Source organism: Onthophagus taurus, chromosome 6 (genome assembly GCF_036711975.1).
Source record: "Onthophagus taurus isolate NC chromosome 6, IU_Otau_3.0, whole genome shotgun sequence".
In the NCBI taxonomy this organism is placed as follows: Eukaryota; Metazoa; Arthropoda; class Insecta; order Coleoptera; family Scarabaeidae; genus Onthophagus; species Onthophagus taurus.
In genome coordinates, this window is record NC_091971.1 from 25,681,277 (window position 1) to 25,703,009 (window position 21,733).

Sequence of the window (21,733 nt, forward strand, 5' to 3'; positions counted from 1 at the left end):
TTGGAGATAAAAAACAAAATGTGCCCAAAACGTGATATTATGACGTTATACGCCGTTCTGAGCCATGTTTGAACTTTCTATCACTTTTGGTTCCGGTAATTCTGTTGATCATATTTGTGATATTCAGGCACCAAATGACATCTTGGAGCATGTTGGAGATAAAAAACAAAATGTGCCCAAAACGTGATATTATGACGTTATACGCCGTTTTGAGCCATGTTTGAACTTTCTATCACTTTTGGTTCCGGTAATTCTGTTGATCATATTTGTGATATTCAGGCACCAAATGACATCTTGGAGCATGTTGGAGATAAAAAACAAAATGTGCCCAAAACGTGATATTATGACGTTATACGCCGTTTTGAGCCATGTTTGAACTTTCTATCACTTTTGGTTCCGGTAATTCTGTTGACCATATATTTGATATTCAGGCGTCAAATGACATCTTGGAGCATGTTGAAGATAAAAAACAAAATGTGCCCAAAACGTGATATTATGACGTTATACGCCGTTTTGAGCCATGTTTGAACTTTCTATCACTTTCGGTTCCGATAATTCTGTTGACCATATTTGTGATATTCAGGCGCCAAATGACATCTTGGAGCATGTTGGAGATAAAAAACAAAATGTGCCCAAAACGTGATATTATGACGTTATACGCCGTTCTGAGCCATGTTTGAACTTTCTATCACTTTTGGTTCCGGTAATTCTGTTGATCATATTTGTGATATTCAGGCACCAAATGACATCTTGGAGCATGTTGGAGATAAAAAACAAAATGTGCCCAAAACGTGATATTATGACGTTATACGCCGTTTTGAGCCATGTTTGAACTTTCTATCACTTTTGGTTCCGGTAATTCTGTTGACCATATATTTGATATTCAGGCGTCAAATGACATCTTGGAGCATGTTGGAGATAAAAAACAAAATGTGCCCAAAACGTGATATTATGACGTTATACGCCGTTTTGAGCCATGTTTGAACTTTCTATCACTTTCGGTTCCGATAATTCTGTTGACCATATTTGTGATATTCAGGCGCCAAATGACATCTTGGAGCATGTTGGAGATAAAAAACAAAATGTGCCCAAAACGTGATATTATGACGTTATACGCCGTTCTGAGCCATGTTTGAACTTTCTATCACTTTTGGTTCCGGTAATTCTGTTGATCATATTTGTGATATTCAGGCACCAAATGACATCTTGGAGCATGTTGGAGATAAAAAACAAAATGTGCCCAAAACGTGATATTATGACGTTATACGCCGTTTTGAGCCATGTTTGAACTTTCTATCACTTTTGGTTCCGGTAATTCTGTTGACCATATATTTGATATTCAGGCGTCAAATGACATCTTGGAGCATGTTGGAGATAAAAAACAAAATGTGCCCAAAACGTGATATTATGACGTTATACGCCGTTTTGAGCCATGTTTGAACTTTCTATCACTTTCGGTTCCGATAATTCTGTTGACCATATTTGTGATATTCAGGCGTCAAATGACATCTTGGAGCATGTTGGAGATAAAAAACAAAATGTGCCCAAAACGTGATATTATGACGTTATACGCCGTTCTGAGCCATGTTTGAACTTTCTATCACTTTTGGCTCCGGTAATTCTGTTGATCATATTTGTGATATTCAGGCGCCAAATGACATCTTGGAGCATGTTGGAGATAAAAAACAAAATGTGCCCAAAACGTGATATTATGACGTTATACGCCGTTTTGAGCCATGTTTGAACTTTCTATCACTTTCGGTTCCGGTAATTCTGTTGACCGTATTTATGATATTCAGGCGTCAAATGACATCTTGGAGCATGTTGGAGATAAAAAACAAAATGTGCCCAAAACGTGATATTATGACGTTATACGCCGTTCTGAGCCATGTTTGAACTTTCTATCACTTTTGGCTCCGGTAATTCTGTTGATCATATTTGTGATATTCAGGCGCCAAATGACATCTTGGAGCATGTTGGAGATAAAAAACAAAATGTGCCCAAAACGTGATATTATGACGTTATACGCCGTTTTGAGCCATGTTTGAACTTTCTATCACTTTCGGTTCCGATAATTCTGCTGACCATATTTGTGATATTCAGGCGCCAAATGACATCTTGGAGCATGTTGGAGATAAAAAACAAAATGTGCCAAAACGTGATATTATGACGTTATACGCCGTTTTGAGCCATGTTTGAACTTTCATCACTTTCGGTTCCGATAATTCTGTTGACCATATTTGTGATATTCAGGCCTCAAATGACATCTTGGAGCATGTTGGAGATAAAAAACAAAATGTGCCCAAAACGTGATATTATGACGTTATACGCCGTTTTGAGCCATGTTTGAACTTTCTATCACTTTCGGTTCCGATAATTCTGTTGACCATATTTGTGATATTCAGGCGCCAAATGACATCTTGGAGCATGTTGGAGATAAAAAACAAAATGTGCCCAAAACGTGATGTTATGACGTTATACGCCGTTTTGAGCCATGTTTGAACTTTCTATCACTTTCGTTTCCGATAATTCTGTTGACCATATTTGTGATATTCAGGCCTCAAATGACATCTTGGAGCATGTTGGAGATAAAAAACAAAATGTGCCCAAAACGTGATATTATGACGTTATACGCCGTTCTGAGCCATGTTTGAACTTTCTATCACTTTTGGCTCCGGTAATTCTGTTGACCATATTTGTCATATTCAGGCGTCAAATGACATCTTGGAGCATGTTGGAGATAAAAAACAAAATGTGCCCAAAACGTGATATTATGACGTTATACGTCGTTCTGAGCCATGTTTGAACTTTCTCTCACTTTTGGTTCCGGTAATTCTATTGATCATATTTGTGATATTCAGGCGCCAAATGACATCTTGGAGCATGTTGGAGATAAAAAACAAAATGTGCCCAAAACGTGATATTATGACGTTATACGCCGTTCTGAGCATGTTTGAACTTTCTATCACTTTTGGTTCCGGTAATTCTGTTGACCATATTTGTGATATTCAGGCGCCAAATGACATCTTGGAGCATGTTGGAGATAAAAAACAAAATGTGCCCAAAACGTGATATTATGACGTTATACGCCGTTTTGAGCCATGTTTGAACTTTCTATCACTTTCGGTTCCGATAATTCTGTTGACCATATTTGTGATATTCAGGCCTCAAATGACATCTTGGAGCATGTTGGAGATAAAAAACAAAATGTGCCCAAAACGTGATATTATGACGTTATACGCCGTTTTGAGCCATGTTTGAACTTTCTATCACTTTTGGTTCCGGTAATTCTGTTGACCATATATTTGATATTCAGGCGCCAAATGACATCTTGGAGCAAGTTGGAGATAAAAAACAAAATGTGCCCAAAACGTGATATTATGACGTTATACGCCGTTTTGAGCCATGTTTGAACTTTCTATCACTTTCGGTTCCGGTAATTCTGTTGACCATATATTTGATATTCAGGCGCCAAATGACATCTTGGAGCAAGTTGGAGATAAAAAACAAAATGTGCCCAAAACGTGATATTATGACGTTATACGCCGCTCTGAGCCATGTTTGAACTTTCTATCACTTTTGCTTCCGGTAATTCTGTTGACCATATATGTGATATTCTGGCGCCAAATGAAATCTTGGAGCATGTTGGAGATAAAAACAAAATGTGCCCAAAACGTGATATTATGACGTTATGCGCCGTTCTGAGCCATGTTTGAACTTTCTATCACTTTTGGTTCCGGTAATTCTGTTGACCATATTTGTGATATTCAGGCGTCAAATGACATGTTGGAGCATGTTGGAGATAAAAAACAAAATGTGCCCAAAACGTGATATTATGACGTTATGCGCCGTTCTGAGCCATGTTTGAACTTTCTATCACTTTCGGTTCCGGTAATTCTGTTGACCATATATGTGATATTCAGGCGCCAAATGACATCTTGGAGCATGTTGGAGATAAAAAACAAAATGTGCCCAAAACGTGATATTATGACGTTATACGCCGTTCTGAGCCATGTTTGAACTTTCTATCACTTTTGGTTCGGGTAATTCTGTTGACCATATATGTGATATTCTGGCGCCAAATGACATCTTGGAGCATGTTGGAGATAAAAAACAAAATGTGCCCAAAACGTGATATTATGACGTTATACGCCCTTTTGAGGCATGTTTGAACTTTCTATCACTTTTGGTTCCGGTAATTCTGTTGACCATATTTGTGATATTCAGGCCTCAAATGACATCTTGGAGCATGTTGGAGATAAAAAACAAAATATGCCCAAAACGTGATATTATGACGTTATACGCCGTTCTGAGCCATGTTTGAACTTTCTATCACTTTTGGTTCCGATAATTCTGCTGACCATATTTGTGATATTCAGGCGTCAAATGACATCTTGGAGCATGTTGGAGATAAAAAGCAAAATGTGCCCAAAACGTGATATTATGACGTTATACGCCGTTCTGAGCCATGTTTGAACTTTCTATCACTTTCGGTTCCGGTAATTCTGTTGATCATATTTGTGATATTCACGCGCCAAATGACATCTTGGAGCATGTTGGAGATAAAAAGCATAATGTGCCCAAAACGTGCTATTATGACGTTATACGCCGTTCTGAGCCATGTTTGAACTTTCTATCACTTTCGGTTCCGGTAATTCTGTTGACCATATTTGTGATATTCAGGCGCCAAATGACATCTTGGAGCATGTTGGAGATAAAAAACAAAATGTGCCCAAAACGGGATATTATGACGTTATACGCCGTTTTGAGCCATGTTTGAACTTTCTATCACTTTTGGTTCCGGTAATTCTGTTGACCATATTTGTGATATTCAGGCGTCAAATGACATCTTGGAGCATGTTGGAGATAAAAAACAAAATGTGCCCAAAACGTGATATTTTGCCGTTATACGCCCTTTTGAGGCATGTTTGAACTTTCTATCACTTTTGGTTCCGGTAATTCTGTTGACCATATTTGTGATATTCAGGCCTCAAATGACATCTTGGAGCATGTTGGAGATAAAAAACAAAATATGCCCAAAACGTAATATTATGACGTTATACGCCGTTCTGAGCCATGTTTGAACTTTCTATTACTTTTGGTTCCGATAATTCTGCTGACCATATTTGTGATATTCAGGCGTCAAATGACATCTTGGAGCATGTTGGAGATAAAAAACAAAATGTGCCCAAAACGTGATATTATTATGACGTTATACGCCGTTCTGAGCCATGTTTGAACTTTCTATCACTTTTGGCTCCGGTAATTCTGTTGATCATATTTGTGATATTCAGGCGCCAAATGACATCTTGGAGCATGTTGGAGATAAAAAACAAAATGTGCCCAAAACGGGATATTATGACGTTATACGCCGTTTTGAGCCATGTTTGAACTTTCTATCACTTTTGGTTCCGGTAATTCTGTTGACCATATTTGTGATATTCAGGCGTCAAATGACATCTTGGAGCATGTTGGAGATAAAAAACAAAATGTGCCCAAAACGTGATATTTTGCCGTTATACGCCGTTTTGAGCCATGCTTGAACTTTCTATCACTTTCGGTTCCGATAATTCTGTTGACCATATTTGTGATATTCAGGCGCCAAATGACATCTTGGAGCATGTTGGAGATAAAAAACAAAATGTGCCCAAAACGTCATATTATGACGTTACATGCCGTTTTAAGCCATGTTTGAACTTTCTATCACTTTTGGTTCGGGTAATTCTGTTGACCATATATGTGATATTCAGGCGTCAAATGACATCTTGGAGCATGTTGGAGATAAAAAACACAATGTGCCCAAAACGTGATATTATGACGTTATACGCCGTTCTGAGCCATGTTTGAACTTTCTATCACTTTTGGTTCGGGTAATTCTGTTGACCATATATGTGATATTCTGGCGCCAAATGACATCTTGGAGCATGTTGGAGATAAAAAACAAAATGTGCCCAAAACGTGATATTATGACGTTATACGCCGTTTTGAGCCATGTTTGAACTTTCTATCACTTTCGGTTCCGATAATTCTGTTGACCATATTTGTGATATTCAGGCCTCAAATGACATCTTGGAGCATGTTGGAGATAAAAAACAAAATGTGCCCAAAACGTGATATTATAACGTTATACGCCGTTCTGAGCCATGTTTGAACTTTCTATCACTTTTGGTTCCGATAATTCTGCTGACCATATTTGTGATATTCAGGCGTCAAATGACATCTTGGAGCATGTTGGAGATAAAAAGCAAAATGTGCCCAAAACGTGATATTATGACGTTATACGCCGTTCTGAGCCATGTTTGAACTTTCTATCACTTTCGGTTCCGGTAATTCTGTTGATCATATTTGTGATATTCACGCGCCAAATGACATCTTGGAGCATGTTGGAGATAAAAAGCATAATGTGCCCAAAACGTGCTATTATGACGTTATACGCCGTTCTGAGCCATGTTTGAACTTTCTATCACTTTCGGTTCCGGTAATTCTGTTGACCATATTTGTGATATTCAGGCGCCAAATGACATCTTGGAGCATGTTGGAGATAAAAAACAAAATGTGCCCAAAACGGGATATTATGACGTTATACGCCGTTTTGAGCCATGTTTGAACTTTCTATCACTTTTGGTTCCGATAATTCTGCTGACCATATTTGTGATATTCAGGCGTCAAATGACATCTTGGAGCATGTTGGAGATAAAAAGCAAAATGTGCCCAAAACGTGATATTATGACGTTATACGCCGTTCTGAGCCATGTTTGAACTTTCTATCACTTTCGGTTCCGGTAATTCTGTTGATCATATTTGTGATATTCACGCGCCAAATGACATCTTGGAGCATGTTGGAGATAAAAAGCATAATGTGCCCAAAACGTGATATTTTGCCGTTATACGCCCTTTTGAGGCATGTTTGAACTTTCTATCACTTTTGGTTCCGGTAATTCTGTTGACCATATTTGTGATATTCAGGCCTCAAATGACATCTTGGAGCATGTTGGAGATAAAAAACAAAATATGCCCAAAACGTGATATTATGACGTTATACGCCGTTCTGAGCCATGTTTGAACTTTCTATTACTTTTGGTTCCGATAATTCTGCTGACCATATTTGTGATATTCAGGCGTCAAATGACATCTTGGAGCATGTTGGAGATAAAAAACAAAATGTGCCCAAAACGTGATATTATTATGACGTTATACGCCGTTCTGAGCCATGTTTGAACTTTCTATCACTTTTGGCTCCGGTAATTCTGTTGATCATATTTGTGATATTCAGGCGCCAAATGACATCTTGGAGCATGTTGGAGATAAAAAACAAAATGTGCCCAAAACGGGATATTATGACGTTATACGCCGTTTTGAGCCATGTTTGAACTTTCTATCACTTTTGGTTCCGGTAATTCTGTTGACCATATTTGTGATATTCAGGCGTCAAATGACATCTTGGAGCATGTTGGAGATAAAAAACAAAATGTGCCCAAAACGTGATATTTTGCCGTTATACGCCGTTTTGAGCCATGCTTGAACTTTCTATCACTTTCGGTTCCGATAATTCTGTTGACCATATTTGTGATATTCAGGCGCCAAATGACATCTTGGAGCATGTTGGAGATAAAAAACAAAATGTGCCCAAAACGTCATATTATGACGTTACATGCCGTTTTAAGCCATGTTTGAACTTTCTATCACTTTTGGTTCGGGTAATTCTGTTGACCATATATGTGATATTCAGGCGTCAAATGACATCTTGGAGCATGTTGGAGATAAAAAACACAATGTGCCCAAAACGTGATATTATGACGTTATACGCCGTTCTGAGCCATGTTTGAACTTTCTATCACTTTTGGTTCGGGTAATTCTGTTGACCATATATGTGATATTCTGGCGCCAAATGACATCTTGGAGCATGTTGGAGATAAAAAACAAAATGTGCCCAAAACGTGATATTATGACGTTATACGCCGTTTTGAGCCATGTTTGAACTTTCTATCACTTTCGGTTCCGATAATTCTGTTGACCATATTTGTGATATTCAGGCCTCAAATGACATCTTGGAGCATGTTGGAGATAAAAAACAAAATGTGCCCAAAACGTGATATTATAACGTTATACGCCGTTCTGAGCCATGTTTGAACTTTCTATCACTTTTGGTTCCGATAATTCTGCTGACCATATTTGTGATATTCAGGCGTCAAATGACATCTTGGAGCATGTTGGAGATAAAAAGCAAAATGTGCCCAAAACGTGATATTATGACGTTATACGCCGTTCTGAGCCATGTTTGAACTTTCTATCACTTTCGGTTCCGGTAATTCTGTTGATCATATTTGTGATATTCACGCGCCAAATGACATCTTGGAGCATGTTGGAGATAAAAAGCATAATGTGCCCAAAACCTGCTATTATGACGTTATACGCCGTTCTGAGCCATGTTTGAACTTTCTATCACTTTCGGTTCCGGTAATTCTGTTGACCATATTTGTGATATTCAGGCGCCAAATGACATCTTGGAGCATGTTGGAGATAAAAAACAAAATGTGCCCAAAACGGGATATTATGACGTTATACGCCGTTTTGAGCCATGTTTGAACTTTCTATCACTTTTGGTTCCGGTAATTCTGTTGACCATATTTGTGATATTCAGGCGTCAAATGACATCTTGGAGCATGTTGGAGATAAAAAACAAAATGTGCCCAAAACGTGATATTTTGCCGTTATACGCCCTTTTGAGGCATGTTTGAACTTTCTATCACTTTTGGTTCCGGTAATTCTGTTGACCATATTTGTGATATTCAGGCCTCAAATGACATCTTGGAGCATGTTGGAGATAAAAAACAAAATATGCCCAAAACGTGATATTATGACGTTATACGCCGTTCTGAGCCATGTTTGAACTTTCTATTACTTTTGGTTCCGATAATTCTGCTGACCATATTTGTGATATTCAGGCGTCAAATGACATCTTGGAGCATGTTGGAGATAAAAAACAAAATGTGCCCAAAACGTGATATTATTATGACGTTATACGCCGTTCTGAGCCATGTTTGAACTTTCTATCACTTTTGGCTCCGGTAATTCTGTTGATCATATTTGTGATATTCAGGCGCCAAATGACATCTTGGAGCATGTTGGAGATAAAAAACAAAATGTGCCCAAAACGGGATATTATGACGTTATACGCCGTTTTGAGCCATGTTTGAACTTTCTATCACTTTTGGTTCCGGTAATTCTGTTGACCATATTTGTGATATTCAGGCGTCAAATGACATCTTGGAGCATGTTGGAGATAAAAAACAAAATGTGCCCAAAACGTGATATTTTGCCGTTATACGCCGTTTTGAGCCATGCTTGAACTTTCTATCACTTTCGGTTCCGATAATTCTGTTGACCATATTTGTGATATTCAGGCGCCAAATGACATCTTGGAGCATGTTGGAGATAAAAAACAAAATGTGCCCAAAACGTGATATTATGACGTTACATGCCGTTTTAAGCCATGTTTGAACTTTCTATCACTTTTGGTTCGGGTAATTCTGTTGACCATATATGTGATATTCAGGCGTCAAATGACATCTTGGAGCATGTTGGAGATAAAAAACACAATGTGCCCAAAACGTGATATTATGACGTTATACGCCGTTCTGAGCCATGTTTGAACTTTCTATCACTTTTGGTTCGGGTAATTCTGTTGACCATATATGTGATATTCTGGCGCCAAATGACATCTTGGAGCATGTTGGAGATAAAAAACAAAATGTGCCCAAAACGTGATATTATGACGTTATACGCCGTTTTGAGCCATGTTTGAACTTTCTATCACTTTCGGTTCCGATAATTCTGTTGACCATATTTGTGATATTCAGGCCTCAAATGACATCTTGGAGCATGTTGGAGATAAAAAACAAAATGTGCCCAAAACGTGATATTATAGCGTTATACGCCGTTTTGAGCCATGTTTGAACTTTCTACCACTTTTGGTTCCGGTAATTCTGTTGACCATATATTTGATATTCAGGCGTCAAATGACATCTTGGAGCATGTTGGAGATAAAAAACAAAATGTGCCCAAAACGTGATATTATGACGTTATACGCCGTTTTGAGCCATGTTTGAACTTTCTATCACTTTTGGTTCCGGTAATTCTGTTGACCATATATTTGATATTCAGGCGCCAAATGACATCTTGGAGCATGTTGGAGATAAAAAACAAAATGTGCCCAAAACGTGATGTTATGACGTTATACGCCGTTTTGAGCCATGTTTGAACTTTCTATCACTTTCGGTTCCGATAATTCTGTTGACCATATTTGTGATATTCAGGCGCCAAATGACATCTTGGAGCATGTTGGAGATAAAAAACAAAATGTGCCCAAAACGTGATATTATGACGTTATACGCCGTTTTGAGCCATGTTTGAACTTTCTATCACTTTCGGTTCCGATAATTCTGTTGACCATATTTGTGATATTCAGGCCTCAAATGACATCTTGGAGCATGTTGGAGATAAAAAACAAAATGTGCCCAAAACGTGATATCATGACGTTATACGCCGTTTTGAGCCATGTTTGAACTTTCTATCACTTTCGGTTCCGATAATTCTGTTGACCATATTTGTGATATTCAGGCCTCAAATGACATCTTGGAGCATGTTGGAGATAAAAAACAAAATGTGCCCAAAACGTGATATTATGACGTTATACGCCGTTTTGAGCCATGTTTGAACTTTCTATCACTTTTGGTTCCGGTAATTCTGTTGACCATATATTTGATATTCAGGCGCCAAATGACATCTTGGAGCAAGATGGAGATAAAAAACAAAATGTGCCCAAAACGTGATATTATGACGTTATACGCCGTTCTGAGCCATGTTTGAACTTTCTATCACTTTTGGCTCCGGTAATTCTGTTGATCATATTTGTGATATTCAGGCGTCAAATGACATCTTGGAGCATGTTGGAGATAAAAAACAAAAGGTGCCCAAAACGTGATGTTATGACGTTATACGCCGTTTTGAGCCATGTTTGAACTTTCTATCACTTTCGGTTCCGATAATTCTGTTGACCATATTTGTGATATTCAGGCGCCAAATGACATCTTGGAGCATGTTGGAGATAAAAAACAAAATGTGCCCAAAACGTGATATTATGACGTTATACGCCGTTTTGAGCCATGTTTGAACTTTCTATCACTTTCGGTTCCGATAATTCTGTTGACCATATTTGTGATATTCAGGCCTCAAATGACATCTTGGAGCATGTTGGAGATAAAAAACAAAATGTGCCCAAAACGTGATATCATGACGTTATACGCCGTTTTGAGCCATGTTTGAACTTTCTATCACTTTCGGTTCCGATAATTCTGTTGACCATATTTGTGATATTCAGGCCTCAAATGACATCTTGGAGCATGTTGGAGATAAAAAACAAAATGTGCCCAAAACGTGATATTATGACGTTATACGCCGTTTTGAGCCATGTTTGAACTTTCTATCACTTTTGGTTCCGGTAATTCTGTTGACCATATATTTGATATTCAGGCGCCAAATGACATCTTGGAGCAAGATGGAGATAAAAAACAAAATGTGCCCAAAACGTGATATTATGACGTTATACGCCGTTCTGAGCCATGTTTGAACTTTCTATCACTTTTGGCTCCGGTAATTCTGTTGATCATATTTGTGATATTCAGGCGTCAAATGACATCTTGGAGCATGTTGGAGATAAAAAACAAAATGTGCCCAAAACGTGATATTATGACGTTATACGCCGTTCTGAGCCATGTTTGAACTTTCTATCACTTTTGGCTCCGGTAATTCTGTTGATCATATTTGTGATATTCAGGCGCCATATGACATCTTGGAGCATGTTGGAGATAAAAAACAAAATGTGCCCAAAACGTGATATTATGACGTTATACGCCGTTCTGAGCCATGTTTGAACTTTCTATCACTTTCGGTTCCGGTAATTCTGTTGACCATATATGTGATATTCAGGCGCCAAATGACATCTTGGAGCATGTTGGAGATAAAAAACAAAATGTGCCCAAAACGTGATATTATGACGTTATACGCCGTTTTGAGCCATGTTTGAACTTTCTATCACTTTTGGTTCCGGTAATTCTGTTGACCGTATTTGTGATATTCAGGCGCCAAATGACATCTTGGAGCATGTTGGAGATAAAAAACAAAATGTGCCCAAAACGTGATATTATGACGTTATACGCCGTTCTGAGCCATGTTTGAACTTTCTATCACTTTTGGCTCCGGTAATTCTGTTGATCATATTTGTGATATTCAGGCGCCATATGACATCTTGGAGCATGTTGGAGATAAAAAACAAAATGTGCCCAAAACGTGATATTATGACGTTATACGCCGTTCTGAGCCATGTTTGAACTTTCTATCACTTTCGGTTCCGGTAATTCTGTTGACCATATATGTGATATTCAGGCGCCAAATGACATCTTGGAGCATGTGGGAGATAAAAAACAAAATGTGCCCAAAACGTGATATTATGACGTTATACGCCGTTTTGAGCCATGTTTGAACTTTCTATCACTTTTGGTTCCGGTAATTCTGTTGACAGTATTTGTGATATTCAGGCGCCAAATGACATCTTGGAGCATGTTGGAGATAAAAAACAAAATGTGCCCAAAACGTGATATTTTGCCGTTATACGCCGTTTTGAGCCATGCTTGAACTTTCTATCACTTTCGGTTCCGATAATTCTGTTGACCATATTTGTGATATTCAGGCGCCAAATGACATCTTGGAGCATGTTGGAGATAAAAAACAAAATGTGCCCAAAACGTGATATTATGACGTTACATGCCGTTTTAAGCCATGTTTGAACTTTCTATCACTTTTGGTTCGGGTAATTCTGTTGACCATATATGTGATATTCAGGCGTCAAATGACATCTTGGAGCATGTTGGAGATAAAAAACACAATGTGCCCAAAACGTGATATTATGACGTTATACGCCGTTCTGAGCCATGTTTGAACTTTCTATCACTTTTGGTTCGGGTAATTCTGTTGACCGTATATGTGATATTCTGGCGCCAAATGACATCTTGGAGCATGTTGGAGATAAAAAACAAAATGTGCCCAAAACGTGATATTATGACGTTATACGCCGTTTTGAGCCATGTTTGAACTTTCTATCACTTTTGGTTCCGGTAATTCTGTTGACCATATATTTGATATTCAGGCGCCAAATGACATCTTGGAGCAAGATGGAGATAAAAAACAAAATGTGCCCAAAACGTGATATTATGACGTTATACGCCGTTCTGAGCCATGTTTGAACTTTCTATCACTTTTGGCTCCGGTAATTCTGTTGATCATATTTGTGATATTCAGGCGTCAAATGACATCTTGGAGCATGTTGGAGATAAAAAACAAAATGTGCCCAAAACGTGATATTATGACGTTATACGCCGTTCTGAGCCATGTTTGAACTTTCTATCACTTTTGGCTCCGGTAATTCTGTTGATCATATTTGTGATATTCAGGCGCCATATGACATCTTGGAGCATGTTGGAGATAAAAAACAAAATGTGCCCAAAACGTGATATTATGACGTTATACGCCGTTCTGAGCCATGTTTGAACTTTCTATCACTTTCGGTTCCGGTAATTCTGTTGACCATATATGTGATATTCAAGCGCCAAATGACATCTTGGAGCATGTTGGAGATAAAAAACAAAATGTGCCCAAAACGTGATATTATGACGTTATACGCCGTTTTGAGCCATGTTTGAACTTTCTATCACTTTTGGCTCCGGTAATTCTGTTGATCATATTTGTGATATTCAGGCGCCATATGACATCTTGGAGCATGTTGGAGATAAAAAACAAAATGTGCCCAAAACGTGATATTATGACGTTATACGCCGTTCTGAGCCATGTTTGAACTTTCTATCACTTTCGGTTCCGGTAATTCTGTTGACCATATATGTGATATTCAGGCGCCAAATGACATCTTGGAGCATGTGGGAGATAAAAAACAAAATGTGCCCAAAACGTGATATTATGACGTTATACGCCGTTTTGAGCCATGTTTGAACTTTCTATCACTTTTGGCTCCGGTAATTCTGTTGACAGTATTTGTGATATTCAGGCGCCAAATGACATCTTGGAGCATGTTGGAGATAAAAAACAAAATGTGCCCAAAACGTGATATTTTGCCGTTATACGCCGTTTTGAGCCATGCTTGAACTTTCTATCACTTTCGGTTCCGATAATTCTGTTGACCATATTTGTGATATTCAGGCGCCAAATGACATCTTGGAGCATGTTGGAGATAAAAAACAAAATGTGCCCAAAACGTGATATTATGACGTTACATGCCGTTTTAAGCCATGTTTGAACTTTCTATCACTTTTGGTTCGGGTAATTCTGTTGACCATATATGTGATATTCTGGCGCCAAATGACATCTTGGAGCATGTTGGAGATAAAAAACAAAATGTGCCCAAAACGTGATATTATGACGTTATACGCCGTTTTGAGCCATGTTTGAACTTTCTATCACTTTTGGTTCCGGTAATTCTGTTGACCATATATTTGATATTCAGGCGCCAAATGACATCTTGGAGCAAGATGGAGATAAAAAACAAAATGTGCCCAAAACGTGATATTATGACGTTATACGCCGTTCTGAGCCATGTTTGAACTTTCTATCACTTTTGGCTCCGGTAATTCTGTTGATCATATTTGTGATATTCAGGCGTCAAATGACATCTTGGAGCATGTTGGAGATAAAAAACAAAATGTGCCCAAAACGTGATATTATGACGTTATACGCCGTTCTGAGCCATGTTTGAACTTTCTATCACTTTTGGCTCCGGTAATTCTGTTGATCATATTTGTGATATTCAGGCGCCATATGACATCTTGGAGCATGTTGGAGATAAAAAACAAAATGTGCCCAAAACGTGATATTATGACGCTATACGCCGTTCTGAGCCATGTTTGAACTTTCTATCACTTTCGGTTCCGGTAATTCTGTTGACCATATATGTGATATTCAGGCGCCAAATGACATCTTGGAGCATGTTGGAGATAAAAAACAAAATGTGCCCAAAACGTGATATTATGACGTTATACGCCGTTTTGAGCCATGTTTGAACTTTCTATCACTTTTGGTTCCGGTAATTCTGTTGACCGTATTTGTGATATTCAGGCGCCAAATGACATCTTGGAGCATGTTGGAGATAAAAAACAAAATGTGCCCAAAACGTGATATTATGACGTTATACGCCGTTCTGAGCCATGTTTGAACTTTCTATCACTTTTGGCTCCGGTAATTCTGTTGATCATATTTGTGATATTCAGGCGCCATATGACATCTTGGAGCATGTTGGAGATAAAAAACAAAATGTGCCCAAAACGTGATATTATGACGTTATACGCCGTTCTGAGCCATGTTTGAACTTTCTATCACTTTCGGTTCCGGTAATTCTGTTGACCATATATGTGATATTCAGGCGCCAAATGACATCTTGGAGCATGTGGGAGATAAAAAACAAAATGTGCCCAAAACGTGATATTATGACGTTATACGCCGTTTTGAGCCATGTTTGAACTTTCTATCACTTTTGGTTCCGGTAATTCTGTTGACAGTATTTGTGATATTCAGGCGCCAAATGACATCTTGGAGCATGTTGGAGATAAAAAACAAAATGTGCCCAAAACGTGATATTTTGCCGTTATACGCCGTTTTGAGCCATGCTTGAACTTTCTATCACTTTCGGTTCCGATAATTCTGTTGACCATATTTGTGATATTCAGGCGCCAAATGACATCTTGGAGCATGTTGGAGATAAAAAACAAAATGTGCCCAAAACGTGATATTATGACGTTACATGCCGTTTTAAGCCATGTTTGAACTTTCTATCACTTTTGGTTCGGGTAATTCTGTTGACCATATATGTGATATTCAGGCGTCAAATGACATCTTGGAGCATGTTGGAGATAAAAAACACAATGTGCCCAAAACGTGATATTATGACGTTATACGCCGTTCTGAGCCATGTTTGAACTTTCTATCACTTTTGGTTCGGGTAATTCTGTTGACCATATATGTGATATTCTGGCGCCAAATGACATCTTGGAGCATGTTGGAGATAAAAAACAAAATGTGCCCAAAACGTGATATTATGACGTTATACGCCGTTTTGAGCCATGTTTGAACTTTCTATCACTTTCGGTTCCGATAATTCTGTTGACCATATTTGTGATATTCAGGCCTCAAATGACATCTTGGAGCATGTTGGAGATAAAAAACAAAATGTGCCCAAAACGTGATATTATAACGTTATACGCCGTTTTGAGCCATGTTTGAACTTTCTACCACTTTTGGTTCCGGTAATTCTGTTGACCATATATTTGATATTCAGGCGTCAAATGACATCTTGGAGCATGTTGGAGATAAAAAACAAAATGTGCCCAAAACGTGATATTATGACGTTACATGCCGTTTTAAGCCATGTTTGAACTTTCTATCACTTTTGGTTCGGGTAATTCTGTTGACCATATATGTGATATTCAGGCGTCAAATGACATCTTGGAGCATGTTGGAGATAAAAAACACAATGTGCCCAAAACGTGATATTATGACGTTATACGCCGTTCTGAGCCATGTTTGAACTTTCTATCACTTTTGGTTCGGGTAATTCTGTTGACCATATATGTGATATTCTGGCGCCAAATGACATCTTGGAGCATGTTGGAGATAAAAAACAAAATGTGCCCAAAACGTGATATTATGACGTTATACGCCGTTTTGAGCCATGTTTGAACTTTCTATCACTTTCGGTTCCGATAATTCTGTTGACCATATTTGTGATATTCAGGCCTCAAATGACATCTTGGAGCATGTTGGAGATAAAAAACAAAATGTGCCCAAAACGTGATATTATAACGTTATACGCCGTTTTGAGCCATGTTTGAACTTTCTACCACTTTTGGTTCCGGTAATTCTGTTGACCATATATTTGATATTCAGGCGTCAAATGACATCTTGGAGCATGTTGGAGATAAAAAACAAAATGTGCCCAAAACGTGATATTATGACGTTATACGCCGTTTTGAGCCATGTTTGAACTTTCTATCACTTTTGGTTCCGGTAATTCTGTTGACCATATATTTGATATTCAGGCGCCAAATGACATCTTGGAGCATGTTGGAGATAAAAAACAAAATGTGCCCAAAACGTGATGTTATGACGTTATACGCCGTTTTGAGCCATGTTTGAACTTTCTATCACTTTCGGTTCCGATAATTCTGTTGACCATATTTGTGATATTCAGGCCTCAAATGACATCTTGGAGCATGTTGGAGATAAAAAACAAAATGTGCCCAAAACGTGATATCATGACGTTATACGCCGTTTTGAGCCATGTTTGAACTTTCTATCACTTTCGGTTCCGATAATTCTGTTGACCATATTTGTGATATTCAGGCCTCAAATGACATCTTGGAGCATGTTGGAGATAAAAAACAAAATGTGCCCAAAACGTGATATTATGACGTTATACGCCGTTTTGAGCCATGTTTGAACTTTCTATCACTTTTGGTTCCGGTAATTCTGTTGACCATATATTTGATATTCAGGCGCCAAATGACATCTTGGAGCAAGATGGAGATAAAAAACAAAATGTGCCCAAAACGTGATATTATGACGTTATACGCCGTTCTGAGCCATGTTTGAACTTTCTATCACTTTTGGCTCCGGTAATTCTGTTGATCATATTTGTGATATTCAGGCGTCAAATGACATCTTGGAGCATGTTGGAGATAAAAAACAAAATGTGCCCAAAACGTGATATTATGACGTTATACGCCGTTCTGAGCCATGTTTGAACTTTCTATCACTTTTGGCTCCGGTAATTCTGTTGATCATATTTGTGATATTCAGGCGCCATATGACATCTTGGAGCATGTTGGAGATAAAAAACAAAATGTGCCCAAAACGTGATATTATGACGTTATACGCCGTTCTGAGCCATGTTTGAACTTTCTATCACTTTCGGTTCCGGTAATTCTGTTGACCATATATGTGATATTCAGGCGCCAAATGACATCTTGGAGCATGTTGGAGATAAAAAACAAAATGTGCCCAAAACGTGATATTATGACGTTATACGCCGTTTTGAGCCATGTTTGAACTTTCTATCACTTTTGGTTCCGGTAATTCTGTTGACCGTATTTGTGATATTCAGGCGCCAAATGACATCTTGGAGCATGTTGGAGATAAAAAACAAAATGTGCCCAAAACGTGATGTTATGACGTTATACGCCGTTTTGAGCCATGTTTGAACTTTCTATCACTTTCGGTTCCGATAATTCTGTTGACCATATTTGTGATATTCAGGCCTCAAATGACATCTTGGAGCATGTTGGAGATAAAATACAAAATGTGCCCAAAACGTGATATTATGACGTTATACGCCGTTTTGAGCCATGTTTGAACTTTCTATCACTTTCGGTTCCGATAATTCTGTTGACCATATTTGTGATATTCAGGCCTCAATGACATCTTGGAGCATGTTGGAGATAAAAAACAAAATGTGCCCAAAACGTGATATTATGACGTTATACGCCGTTTTGAGCCATGTTTGAACTTTCTATCACTTTCGGTTCCGATAATTCTGTTGGCCATATTTGTGATATTCAGGCCTCAAATGACATCTTGGAGCATGTTGGAGATAAAATACAAAATGTGCCCAAAACGTGATATTATGACGTTATACGCCGTTTTGAGCCATGTTTGAACTTTCTATCACTTTCGGTTCCGATAATTCTGTTGACCATATTTGTGATATTCAGGCCTCAATGACATCTTGGAGCATGTTGGAGATAAAAAACAAAATGTGCCCAAAACGTGATATTATGACGTTATACGCCGTTTTGAGCCATGTTTGAACTTTCTATCACTTTTGGTTCCGGTAATTCTGTTGACCGTATTTGTGATATTCAGGCGCCAAATGACATCTTGGAGCATGTTGGAGATAAAAAACAAAATGTGCCCAAAACGTGATATTATGACGTTATACGCCGTTTTGAGCCATGTTTGAACTTTCTATCACTTTTGGTTCCGGTAATTCTGTTGATCATATTTGTGATATTCAGGCGCCAAATGACATCTTGGAGCATGTTGGAGATAAAAAACAAAATGTGCCCAAAACGTGATATTATGACGTTATACGCCGTTCTGAGCCATGTTTGAACTTTCTATCACTTTTGGCTCCGGTAATTCTGTTGATCATATTTGTGATATTCAGGCGCCAAATGACATCTTGGAGCATGTTGGAGATAAAAAACAAAATGTGCCCAAAACGTGATATTATGACGTTATACGCCGTTTTGAGCCATGTTTGAACTTTCTATCACTTTCGGTTCCGGTAATTCTGTTGACCGTATTTGTGATATTCAGGCGTCAAATGACATCTTGGAGCATGTTGGAGATAAAAAACAAAATGTGCCCAAAACGTGATATTATGACGTTATACGCTGTTACGTTTTTACTTTTTTTTCGTTCTTAGTGTTTCTTCTCAATAGACAGGTAGCAAAATTTGTTTTATGTTTTTTTTTTTTTGTTTTTTTGTTTCAGCAGCAGAATTCGAGAATCCTTTGTCCTTACCTTTCCTTTTACCCATTAGATGTCGTTATTCCTTATTTCTTTAAAATTTTTGTTTGCAAAATATCTATTAATAATCTTATTAATTTTTTTTTGGGAGGGGAGGTTTTTTTTTTCTTTTGTTTGTTAATAAGGGATTTAGTTTTTAAATGAAAGACAAATGTTTAATACCTACAGTATTTATTTTGACTTTTACTTTTGGGAGTTGCGCGATAAGGTACATTTTTTTTTGAAATTCGAGTCGAGTATAAATTCGGACGGGTTTTGAAAACTCGGTCTCTTTGGTTTTGGTGACAATTCTCTCCGTCGGTGGTGAAGAAAAGCAACGACGAGTGTAATTCAGCGTAGATAGACATTTTGGAAAATTTGCGATTAAATTTTGGCGTCTTGAGGCTAATCCGAAGTCATCGGAAATATCACTCCCGTTGAAAAGTCGCGGTTAAGTCTTTTCTATAACCCGACCCGGATATTTTAACCGGATTTAATATTTTTCACCATATTCCATAAATTTTGGGCGTAGACCTCGACCAACTGAGGTAAGAATTGCTTATTTCGGTTAATCATAACTTTTCCCATCCATATCACAACATTCTTATTATTTATTGATTAGCATAATTTCATTGATTAGATTTACCCTTTTCATTGAAGAAAAAAAAAAAGAAAATCAACCGTTCACACTTACATCCGTTCATTCTTTTCATCCATTCCCTTAGCGAATTTTTTTTTCTAATCGGTAATTACGATCCGTAGGTCTTTCTTTTGGGGGAACCATTTTTGTTAATGAAATTCTTGGTCCTAAAATTCTGAGCACATTTTAATAACTTCAATACCACTGGATATCCACTCCTTACCATACCATCTCGAAGGAAGCTGCTGAAGGTCATCCAACTCATACCTTTTCGAAGTTGACTATGAAAATATAAAAAAAAAAAAGAAGACAACTTAAGGTCAGATCAACAATTCGTTTTAAACTTTGAATTTTTTATTCTACTTTATTGTCTGTTTACTGTTTCAATTATTAAGATTGATAATTCAATTTTTTTTGTACATTATAATAATACTTACCTAGTATAATTTAGGATCTTATTTTTTTAAAAAAAAAAAAAAAAAAGAATAACATACAAACTAAATTTAGGATATATAATTTTGTTTTGTTTTGAATTTGCGAATCAGTTGATTATAATTTATTTTTTTTTTACTTTTGTAAAAGAGTTTAATTGGTATATTTTTTTTTGTTATTTTGAAATTCAATTTTTTTTTAATTTTTAATCGATTTCTGAAACAAGTACTTGAGGTAGACAATCGGTGTCGCGGTCAATCAGGTGTTTCATTTTTTTTTTTTGGTTATCCAATTAAATCTTCTTAGTTTCATTTTTTTTTTTTGATATTTATTTTTCGTTAGGTTGATATTTATTTTGATTTGATTTAACCTATAATTTATTTTATTTTATTTGATTTTTTTTTTGCAATATATATATCATTTTGCTTACCTGCATCTATTGAGTTTCTTTATTTTCTCTCTATATCTTTGTGTTGTTAAATTTTCGTTATTGTATGAACTCTTGTTTCCAACATCACTTCACAATCAGTGCCCGTTGCGAATTAACGGATTGTGTGGCGCCTTAAATAAATCGAACCTTCCCTTCTCCAAACGAGTTTGCCGGGGAGTTCGCAACAAACTGGTTAGGTTTAACGATAACGTAAATTGTTTTGCGGGTTGTGTGTCGATCGGGTAACAATTTCAAAAATTGTCATAATTTTCATTTCGGGTGCGTTTTGGTTTACCTTTTTTTTTTTTAAGGCGTAACAAATTGGCGCCCAACGTGGGGCCATACAAAAGGGAATATAGTCATTTTTAAGGATAGGGAAAAGCTATTTTTTTTTGTTTGTTTGTAAACAATGGAGAGTAATTTAGATGTAGGACGATTAACCGCGGACGCATTGAGATATGAGCTTAGAGTTAGGGGCGTTACTGAACAGTTGGCGCATGATGAAATGCGTCATTCATTGCGAAAATTTATTCGGTTAGAGAAAAACGCGAGCTTTACATTGCCAGAGTATCCGTTCACATTCGCACAGGACTCGAAAGCAATAC

The 21,733-nt window shown here is 37.5% G+C and overlaps 1 long non-coding RNA gene across 1 annotated transcript; it reads right to left on the bottom strand.

The window, feature by feature from the left end:
- Window positions 1-19,801: 19,801 nt before the first annotated feature.
- On the bottom strand, window positions 19,802-21,441 carry LOC139430231 (uncharacterized). The gene is made up of 2 exons (XR_011640693.1): window positions 21,129-21,441; window positions 19,802-20,547 (listed from the first exon to the last, which is right to left on the bottom strand). It is a non-coding gene; the product is annotated as an uncharacterized lncRNA (long non-coding RNA).
- Between the last annotated feature and the right edge of the window lie 292 nt (window positions 21,442-21,733).